General features: G+C 33.1%; 1 long non-coding RNA gene across 4 annotated transcripts in view; it reads left to right on the top strand.

The window, feature by feature from the left end:
- Positions 1-8,793: 8,793 nt before the first annotated feature.
- The window catches only part of LOC105672082 (uncharacterized), a 167,042-nt gene continuing 163,824 nt past the window's right edge, over positions 8,794-12,011 (top strand). Inside the window, exons 1-3 of one of the 4 annotated variants that reach the window (XR_010890977.1) lie at positions 8,794-9,858; positions 10,430-10,615; positions 10,840-11,055. This is a non-coding gene — a long non-coding RNA (uncharacterized lncRNA). The other 3 variants (XR_010890975.1, XR_001100754.2, XR_010890976.1) reach the window with 3 other exon arrangements.

Below are 12,011 nucleotides of genomic sequence, written 5' to 3' on the forward strand. Positions count from 1 at the left end.
GGGTTGGAAACGCGACGGGACGAAGAGCCATTCTTGTCTAAGCGCCGGGGTGCTTGTGTCAGCGTTGCGTCTGTTCTCGTCTCATTCTACGGAATAACTGTCGCGAGGCATTCTGTTTCTAGTGTCGGGCTATGAACGACGCGCGATGCTTCGATAACTTGTGGACATTGAGTCGCTTGTAACAAATGCGCTTGATAACTAGAACATATCTTTGATCCTTAATCGCAATGTTGATGTTAGATATCTGATCAGAATATACCACCAGTAGAAAGCATAATTTAAATTTAAATTGTAGATATTGAGGCTATAAAAAGATAAACTTTGTTTCTTCTTGTTTCTATTTTCTTTTTAAGATAAATTTTTGCAGAAAATTGAATCTTTTAATAATTTGTAGAGTGACACATCTGTGTAAAAGTGTGAAAATCTGATAAATTTAGTAACATAGGAACTAACTTGTTTAACAATCAATCTGAATTATTTTAGATATATAAAATTGATGAATATTCAAGATCATCCATGAAAATACTACACAAGATACAATCCAATTTACAGATATTTTCAGCGAAAATAGTACAATGAAATTTTGCAGTGATTTTAGATAATTAAACATAGCGTTATTAAGTCCATCCTATTAATTACGAGTGAAATATGCATATATGAAACAAAAAGAAAATATATATATATGTTTACATATATTTTTGAGACATTTAATTGTTAATACACACCTAAAAATTATCTTTTTTTAGAAGTAAATTATTATCTTTTCTTTACTCATATTTTAGATAAATTGAGTAATTTATTTCATCGTCAAGAATATCGAATATGCATATTGGAGGTAGCTTAAAATTCAGGGTGTATTATCACTGTCTGGCGTTTAAAGAAATTTGATTATCTTAAATATTCTTCGACGATATTTCAATACCAAATTTTATAGCAGTTTTCTACTCAGTATTCACACAAAATTCTCGATTCCCGATGCTCCTGGGAAAACATCAGCCAGATGCGCAAGAGAAAAGAAAATATTTCCATCAAGAGCGGTAGCTGGTGAAATAATTCATGTATAGACAATTATAAAATAGCAATGAGCGAGCATCGATTAAAAATATTGAAAAATCAACACATAGTTTAATTAAGAGAATTTCATTCGTGCTTAATATTATGATGAAAATTAATGAAGATAGATTCGTTCTTTGCTCTCTTATATAGTCTCAATATCTTCGATTCAACCAGCGTCATCGATACTCTGTTATGCAAGATGTGAGAAAATTACAAAGCACTGCGACAAAGTTTAACAATGAATGAGAATATATTGAAAATGTCAATTAAAATATTTATCGATCCTAATTTATTGAATAAGAAATATATTTATTTAAGAAACGTAAAAAAGCAAAGCTCAATTTGTTCTAATTTCATTAAAATTACTTATGAGTCATACATTTAAAATTCTTTCTGATTTAAAATATTCAATAATAAATATTGAATATAAAAAAGTGTGCTTGCGGATCAATTTAATTAAATATTGATATTAATTATTCATACATATTATCCCTCGTTAATATATAAGTTTCTCTGTTAAAAAGTCAAATATTATTAAAATTTTCACCCCATCAAAAAATCTTGAGATAATAAATGACTTGTTTTAATTTTCAACCAATGCTCAATTTATTCCTAAAGGATTTGTTCGGATCAACAGAATCAATTTAGAATCTTTCTATTATTCTGTAACGTACTAGTGATGTTCTGCCAAATAGAAAGAAACGATACGAGAATATGCATAAACACATATGTGGAATTCGTGTGTGGTTTTCGTGTTCCGTTGCTGAGAATTGCGATGAATTTTGGATGAACGACGATAGATGCATGCATAATTTTATTTTGCGAATGGGTAGAAGTATATGTATTCGCGCAGTCTTCAAATATTACGTATCGATTTTTATATCACAAGTGCATCGCAGCATTGCTATCGGAGCATTCTGGATCGAATCTGTTGTGATTTTACTGGTTTCTAAAATGATTTTTCATTCTATATACTAAAATAAAAATATTTTTTTTCGCATAAAATATTCTTATTTTATTACAAATATGGCATTCTTTAATAGCAATAAAAATATATTCTCTGATAAATTTATAATTAATACCTTGCTTTTAACGACCATGTCGTTTTACTATAGAGTTATTTAATTATCAAAAAATTGAATTTTGGAAATATAAATAAAAGTTATTTTTTAAACAATTTTAAATAGATTTTTTGAGACAATTAATTTATTTTGAAGAGTGCCTTTCTATTATTAATTCCTAATCGTGTGACCTCTCAAAACTATAATTAATTTTTTACACTCTGCTAATAATGCAAATTTAAATCTAATTTTTAAAAATATTACAGATTAATCTTACTGATTACTGACACATAATAAATAATTTTACACGAGTTTAAATAATTTGCATACTTGAAATATCGTTCTGTATATCAATGACAAACAAGAAAATATTAATAAGTTCTTTGAAGATGAAACGATTGGAGGGAGATCATTATTAACTTCTTTCAAAATTCTCGTAAATGCATCACTTCATCACTTCTTCATGTAGTTTGTCGAATTAGTAAATCTCATAAGCTCGACAAGTAATTATGTTCTTGTTTACAAGCGTATAGCACCCAGCACGGCGATTGAGAAGTTAATTACGCTGACGACAAATAAGGCTTTATAACTTAGGCATAAATAGAGTTACATAGCATGAATAATTCATCGCTACTATCGCGCGATTATAGTAATAGAAAATAATGCATAATCATTAAGTAGTTATTTTGAATTGTATCACTAGATTTATATTGTTTCTCATTCCACATGAATCGTAAAACCGCTGTCCACATAAGAAACTATTAATAATACTTCATATAAGAAGCTACTAATAACAATTCATAAATTTTGCACATTGTCTCCTTTTTCCTTGACCTAAGAGTCTCAATGTTCTATCTTGAACCTAAGAGTCTCAAAATTCTATTTTGAACAAGTCATAAAGCAAAATTATTAATTATTTTTCACAAAGCGAAAGGATTATTTGTGCGCTCGCTTAGCGTAGCAACATATTGAAAGATTCGTCGGAGAAGCAAGGAAGAAAATTTCGATCGAATTTTGCGCGCGATGCGGAAGGAGGTTGCATGCGCAGCAGGACTGCATCACCATTTTTATAGCGTTTTGGCAGACTTAAATGAATCTGCCCCCTATGCGACGGCTCGATCCCGATCTAAATATTATGCGCATAATAGAGCACCCTATAACCCGAGCGAGGGCGAGCTGAGTAACACGGTAATAAATTGACTCGGTGCATCGGAACATGCGCTCCTGCATTGTACATAATCCAATCAGAATGCATCGTGCCCCGTAAGTGGTGCTACGCGTTCGTCTACGCTCGTCTTGCTGTTTGTATGTCGTTTTATGCACCAGAGAGCACCAATCATGGCACGCACACATGGTCTGAAGACTTACACAGTAACTGTATTGTGAATCGCTTTACGACGCAAAGATATACATTTCGCCAAAAATATTACACCTTTTTTGAACACAAGAGTTTATAATTTTATTAACGCGATAACAATTTAGCAACAATTATACTGATTTTACGTATTCGAGTATAATCTACACGTATAATGATCTTTTCATTAAGTGTTGTATTTGAATTGTCATTTTAGGAAATATATCAAAGTGTAGACGTGAGATTAATGTGTAACCAATATTAGAAATTATTGCAAATGATATTCAATGCTTTGCACGACAAACAATATTAATGCATTGCTAGTTGTAGAAATATTAAATAACCGGGTTTTGCGATAATATTCATTGTATGTAAAATATATATAAATAATTAAATAAGAAATTAGCGTAAATTTAAAAGTTTTATGCGAAATTGATAGATTTTTTCTGTCATATCGCGAGAAGAAGAAACAGTTCGGAGAGACAGCTCGGAATTATTGACCGGTGCGCACTCAGCTCACGAGAATTCGCATTTCCGCAGGCTGCTTTTGGCAGTCCACCCTCATTTCGCGGCCCTCGTGGGACGCGTTGCAGGAACCCGGAAAAAGAAACAGCCGGCTGATGGCTTCTGCTAATTTACGGTTCCATTAATCACATTCGCCACCTCCATTCTGCTGTCGCTAATTTCGCGCGGTGCGACCGCCGGCAATTTTTCATCTACCAAGACTAAGGTCACGGCTTGGTGGAGCGAGGGAAGCTGTACCCGCAAAGAAAGGGGTTACTCTTAATTCCCCGTGGAGCTCGCGAGCATATGCGCGTTGTGTATCGGCTTTGCATGCATACGAGGGAATACTTGAACTTAATAGGAAATCGATTCCTGATTCGCTGCGCCAAAAGTTGTACGCTATGTCTCGTACATTACAAGCATCGATAATAGAAAATCGATTTTTTCCAAGAATATCAATATGTTGCGATACGTTACTTGTTATTATCACGGAAACAGTGAATGTATTTCTACAAGAATAATTTGCTAATGCTGAAATACATAATAACAATTCTACATCGACAAACATCTTTATGCATCTTTATAATATCTCATGGATAATAATACTGTATTTTTCCTGTGTAAAAGCTTCAGATATTTGCGCTAAAAAATTCTTAATGGAAGGCGCACAGTTTGTTCAAAGAAACAGCATAAAATGTTATCACGAAAAAAATAACAGCAATTTTTTTTCGTAAAATATCTGATTAAAATAATAGGTCAGTCCTCATTTTAAATAATATATGATTAGGCAAGTTTTAGATATAAGAAATCAAAGAAAATAATTTGTTATTTAATGGTTTTTTTGTATATATATAATATTTTCTCGTTGTAAAAATACGCGTATATTTTTTTTCCGTAAGAACTTTGGAAAAGGCATGTGTGTAACCTTGAAGCAATTTGGTTAGGAGTTATAAGTCGAATTGGAAAGAACAAAGCACCATACGTAGCAGATGAGAATTCGTTCTCTCTTTCTCGTTCGTTTTCTGCTCTTCCATCATCTCGAAAGATGTATTGCATGTACTAATTCGATGGAAGTTGTTCGCCCAGCACAAGGAACTTAGCACGCCTTCTTTTTCTATCACGAGCTCCATTTGTTAACAACGAGCATTAAAATAACGATTATCCGTCCAGACGTAGATTGAACGATGAGTTTCTTTTTTTGATGCTCGGATTATCAATCGGATTATGTCATCACAAGATACTCGATCATTCATTAGATTTGTAATAGCCGATAGAGAACAATAGTCGGTAATCCGTAACATTCATCAAGTTCAATTTTTCTGCAACTGTTTTGTGATTTGAGTTGATGTCAAAATGAATTTATGCGAATTATTCGCCTAAAGCGAGCTTTTCAAGCTGTTTAATTATCCGCAATGTTGGCATTGTTTCCTACTTTCAATAAGTCGGGCACTTTCAGAAATTTTCCCAGTCACTGAATAATCTCACGAAGCACCGTAAAATTATATAAAAGCGCATTAATAGATAAAATCTTGCGCGCTGCGAGAATAGCAGAGAAAACTAAAAACCTATTAAATAATTAGTCTGAACTTCTCTGTCTAAACTGAGTTTGTTTAAACAATTAGTTTATCGGCTTTAGTTTCAATATCCACAGTTGCTTCATCAATTATTTTTGTTTTATTGATTGATTATTCTTCGACGTTTGATGTATCTTAAAAGCATCCTAAAAGCTTCTTGACTACAGTATACAATTACACCCACAATGCTAAGTGCAATATTAATCGATGAAACAGGATCGAGTTATTCAATTATCGATCTAGCGGCTGACACATTGCGCTTGGAATAATCCCTGACAATTACGGAAGTTCCTGCGGATTCCTGAAATTATGTGCCAGTGGAGGCTTCTTATTGCACAGCGGTACAAATCTTTAGGGGCAATGAGTTTCAAAGGATCACATAAATCTATCTGACAGATTCATTCATTTTAAGAGGCCCGCGGGTCCGCAAGACGTCCTCGCAATCCATTTAGCTCACCCACTTTCCGAAATTACAAAGGACATCGAATGCGACTTCGCGTGCGTCGACAAAAAACTGGCGGCTGAAGGAAAGAAATACGTTTTATCGAAGACGATGCAATAAACATTTCCTCAACCACGATCGATGGCCGTCCAAATATCGCTCGGGTGTCACGAACCCCGCCGGATTTCTGTGCTCCGTAAAGATTCCGCTGTCGTTTCAAGACGCCTTTAGTCGACGCTACGATTCACGATTCGCTTTTTTATCAGTTAGTTTAACAACATAAGACAAGCGGGATAACGAACGGGGCGGAAAAGCGAGGGAGCGAAATAACCAGCTTTTTGTCGGAATCACATAGGTGCCCTTCGATCGCGGGCGAACTTTCCCTTATCGTTCCTTCCTTGGCCATGAATAGAGGCGCCAGGCCCACAGGCATTCAGATTCTTCGTATTAGCCGAAGGAATCAAAGGCAATTGCTGAGAAATCCGCCGCCTCGAGGCTGAGTCGACTCTTTGAATAGATTTCTCTTTTCTTTTCCTCATTCTTCTCCTTTGCTGCTTCCTCTTCTCGGTTTCTATCTTCACTCGGCCCGCTTTTTCAACTTGTGGAAGACGTTGTTGTCTGTAAAGCACTCTTTTCCCTCGGCATAGCTTACGCTCGGCGAATGTAAGACGATGAGGAGAAGGAAGTCTCGAAGAGTGAGAAACACGGCAAGCGGCTTTGGTCGATATTCGTTCCTCTTTCACGTTGTGGATCGGGTGCTTTTAGGAGCTACATCGGAAAATCGCATGCTGATTTTCCAAGCTTCTCTTAGCGGTTCTTCTCTTAATTCAGAAATAGCTTACGCTGATTGGTGTTTCGTATAAACCTAGTTCATTGACGTAGCGCCTTCCATTAATCCCTTTCAAGATAAAAAATTAAATTCTTTGTAAATGATGACAGAGAAGTCGAAATTATAAACTCGGCACGTAGTTCACTTTTCATAAATATTGAAAAAATATAATGCTGTAGTTCAATGTAGAAGTGATATAATTTAAAAAATACTGCCAAATATTGTCGCAGAATATATCTGTTGTTCTTTATCAAGAATCTCTGTAGAAGACAATAAAAGATATGCACAAGATATGCAAAAAAAAGACTTCCTTTGATATTTGTTCCTTATTTCGTATTCCTTATTTCGGCGTTATCCAAGCGGGCGATTAACCTAATAATTTTGGTGAGCACAACTCCGTGGCGCTCGGAATTTCGATAGTTGACTATGCGAGAGATTCTCGAGTTAAAGAGGACGCAGGGAAGCGGAAGGATGACCTCGAAGGTTATCGCGATCTTAAGCATTGGCCTTTGGGCACAGGGCGCAACTGTTCCTGGTTTACACGTTGAAACCTATTAACGGCTGCAACCTCCGGCTAAACATCTTGGGTAAGCTATTTGAACAACCAGGTCACTAGGTTGCATTAATTACTTCTTTGGCCCGAGAAGCACAACCGCTCCCTTACGAGCCTGCAGGATTTGTTCTTTTTCTCTAATTTTCCGCAGAAGACTCAACCAAGCTTCCTTGCTTGGTACGAAGAAATTCGTAAGAACTCGCGTTAAAGCCATGACGATGCTTCAAAGTATACCAGAAATCGTGAGGTAATTAATATAACCGGTACCTTTGCGATGGAAAGAGCTGCATAATTTGGATTCAGCATAAAATTATCGCTAACAATTATGTCGCGATTGTAATTGTCTAATTAATATTTTATTAGAATGCAGTCTGTACGCTATACGAAAAAACCTGTTTATACATCAGAATAATTAAATGTCTCAATAAATTTTCAATTATTTTATAACTATATTTATTAAAATTATAATTAATAATTATAATTGTAACTTTAATCGCTTTAAGACAATTTTAAGACATATTAATTTTTTAAAAGAAATATTGCATTTTAGTAATAAACAACATAAATTCCATACACACATTTCGTGTTACTTATGTAATTTTGCCTAATTGTGAATCAGTTTTAGAAACCAATCTCTTAATTTTCTTTCTAAGATTACATAATTAATATTTTCCAACATAATTTTTAAATTAATTTTGAATAAATTTAATAATATTAAATAAACGAGAAAGTTTAATGTATGAGGTAAATTTATATGCACCGTATAAATTATCCTAATGCAGTAACAATTTGCAACTACTTAGTTATATATGATTAATGAGTATTGTTCGAAAAGCAAAATTGTAGGAGCTAAAAGACTAGTGATCACGAGTCACGCGACAAGAATTTATTTTTGAGGAAGAGCAAGACCGATATATAACCGACACATAAAATGTACGTTATGTACCCGACGCGTCGTGATCATGCAACGACCGGAATCATACTAGTTGTCACGTACAAACGAGCAGTGCAGTTCTTGACGTAAAATACGTTTTTATTTCGTCACGGAGAAACTGCTGGAAAATGGAAACAAGTGAGCATATGATGATTTATACGCATGTGACTCTGACACTGTAGGATACCATCGCTCTTATAATTAGCTCTCTCCAGTTATAAAAATTAAATATCTAAATGTTATAACGTAAAATTATTTATATTTTGTTTAAAAAATAGATTACATAACCATGCATAATTATACCTTGTTTCAATCAATGTACTGTGCATTGCATTAATTTAATACAGCTTTAAAATATCTTTATAAAAATTCTTAGATGGGATTGCGCCAACATCGAAAATACTGCGAGTCGGTGACATTTGGGGTTATTTTTGTCACATTATAATCAGTGTGCTTTATATCTCTTCTTTCTTTTTCTTACGCCATGTATCGAAATGCACATTGTTGTTTTCTATTGGTGGAATTAACTATAAAAATATGGTTGGATCAGCTATAATCCATTATGGTCGAATTAACTATAAAAATATGGTTGAATCAGCTATAATCCGTATGGTTGAATTAACTATAAAAATGTGGTTAAATCAGCTATAATCCGAATGGTCAAAATAACTATAAAAATGTGATTGAATCAGCTATAATCCGAATGGTCAAAATAACTATAAAAATGTGGTTGAACCAGCTATAATTCGTACAAATAATTTGGTAATTATTACTAAACTATTACTAAAAAATTGATTAATACTTACTAAATCATTTAGTTATATTTGTTACATGATTTTATGATAAATATCAAATAATTTGATAATTATTACTGAACTATTACTAAAAAATTGGTTAATACTTACTAAATCATTTAGTTATATTTATTACATGATTTTATGATAAATATCAAATAATTTGATAATTATTACTAAGCTGTTACTAAAAAATTGGTTAATACGTATGCCCATTTCCACCAATGTAGATTAATTTTAATCTCGGTTCAACTTACTCTTTATCTTTTTTTAGTTCTAAGAATTAGATTACGATCCATAATATTTGCCTTATATTATTTGTGTAATATTTAGTTTATTAATTTCAGATTAATTTTAGATTTATTATCAAGTTTTTAACGATATTTTAGGTGAAAGCATCGTATATGATTTGTTTCAATCTATTTAGATTTATATTATTGATTTTAGAATTATTAAAACGTAATGATATTTTTCAGGTGTAATGTTTTTTCTTTGTTTTGAATTGTTTGAACAATTCGGATCTATAAAATATTTCAAATTTTATCTGACAATAAGTTTAATATATACATATACATATATGTGTGTCATGATAAGAGCTTATGTAGTATACATAAGCATTTGCAGAACTGAGAAGAACAGTTTTTGTCGCATGTCGCTACGTCAAATTTTCACTGAGTTATAGCGTTTTGAAAATCCAGCAGGTACAATCACCTAAAAATAGGCGCGGAAGCTAGTGCGGAATGCGCGGAATGCGGAGGTATGTGAAAGATCTATTTATTATGCTACCACCTAGACGCCTGCTAGACACATTATACATCGTTATAAGGCATTGGCCTACAATAACAAATAAGGCATAGAACACATGATCTGCGACACAACTGATTCATCAGTCGACGAGCTATGTCGGAATCACTCGTGATACGATCGAGGGTCGATAAAATTGTCAATCTGCGCGGGACAGATGCAATCGTTGCAATAAAGTGTCATGTGAGAGGTAGAAACTCTAGCTCTAATTAGATTATAATCATTTATTTCAGGTTAAATATATCATTAATTAATTAAAAAAAAACAAAATTAACCCTTTGCATAACAATACGAAACGGTTAGTATCAGCTCGATTTACCAGATTTATAGGTTAGAATAGATAGGTTAGGACGGGGCAGATATGAATTTTGCGATTGTAATAAACGTTTTTGAAATAGCGTCTATATGCAAAATGCCCTACACGAACATTTTCTGCACTGCGTATTAACCTTTTGTACCGAGAATTAAGGAGATTGTTATATTTTCTAAAAAAATATTTTATGTTTTATGTGTTTTTTTAACAGATGACATTTTTAATCATGATTTAAGGAACTATTTATGGAATGGTTAGCTCCATAATAAAAAAAATCTGAGAAAAGCGGATAAATGAAGGATTGCACGGTTTAACTATACAATGTTAACTATACAAAGTGCTATTGCTAACGTTGGACTTGTTGCAGATATGCAAAAAGACAATTTGTGCATTGGAGGTACATTACAATAAAAAATATCTTCCTGTTTAGACACGTCTGATAAAGAAATAGCTGATCAATTTTTAAGAGCACCTTATGCTTTTTTATTATATAAAATTGTTCACAAATTTATATTGTATTAGTATTAAAAATTGAATAAATTTATGTTATCTTTTTTAGTTTAAATTTAGGTCTCTCATTTGGTAAGTTTCTTGTTATTAATTGTGTGTTCTTATTTGCAGCTATTGTTAAAATTGAATAAACAGAGCACATGGAAGGGAAAATTAGATATATGTTCTGCTTAATTTCCAAAAGAAGTGAACAATGTAATCACTAATAGTGTCATGGATGTCTTAAATCACCTATAATTATTATTTAAATCCCTACTTGGATCTATCACTTCTCCTGATCAAGAACGTTACAATTTGCAATTTACAATTTACAATTTACAATTTGAGGTAAAGTATGTTTCAAAATCAAGAACTTTGAATTTTTATGATAATTTTAATAGAAAAAAGTTGCTTTCTTGCATAAAGATACTTTCGTTAGCACATGGACGACCGCAATGACTTATCGTGAAAAAAATCTTGTTTCACAAGCTACGTAAGCTGAAATTCGTGAAGGTTCAGGGTAGAATTGCGCTTTAATTAAAAAGCTCTCATGCTTACAGAGAGTGCTTCGCGTGGTTGTTAGAATCCTTCTACCTTTTGTTGATCGTCCTCATCGGACCTTTCACAATTGCAATTTTGAATCACAAAATCACAGTGAATGCTCTTACATATGTCTTGTATAGTTTGGAGATATCATTATTACTATTATTATTATTACCTGTACTACTAATTAATATACATCATGCTGTTCTTATTAAGATTACTCAAAAAGTTTTGAAGAAATTTGTATTTCCAAATAAATATATGATAGTTTTTATAATATTTTGTTTCAATAAAATAAATTTTCTTTTATAGAATAAGATGTTAAATGTACTATGTTTTTTATCGTAATATTAAAAATTATTTGTCAATCTTTCAGCAAATTTCCATCGCGTGATTGATGTATTATGTTGCAATACAAGCTATCAAAGAGATATTAAGAACCTAATCTATCCAGTCTGGTTTGTTAGATAAAACGTTCACATATGGAGTATCACGGTTCATCTTCTACCACCCCGCTCACGATTCCCGTAACTCCGTTCACATTTCTACCGATCTCTTTTCAAAATCTCCTTTCGCTACTGCCTGACTTCAGTCAGCCTGAAAAATCCGTACGCCATTATCCGGCTTGAGCAAGACAGCCGCTTCAAAATCCCGTTACAAATCGCTGCACTTCATCCACGAGGATTCAATTGATGATATTACGGAATCGCTTTGTCGTACTCGTCTACTGAGACTCTAGATCCAGTTAATAAAAAGTCACC

Source organism: Linepithema humile, chromosome 6 (genome assembly GCF_040581485.1).
Source record: "Linepithema humile isolate Giens D197 chromosome 6, Lhum_UNIL_v1.0, whole genome shotgun sequence".
NCBI classification, from domain to species: domain Eukaryota; kingdom Metazoa; phylum Arthropoda; class Insecta; order Hymenoptera; family Formicidae; genus Linepithema; species Linepithema humile.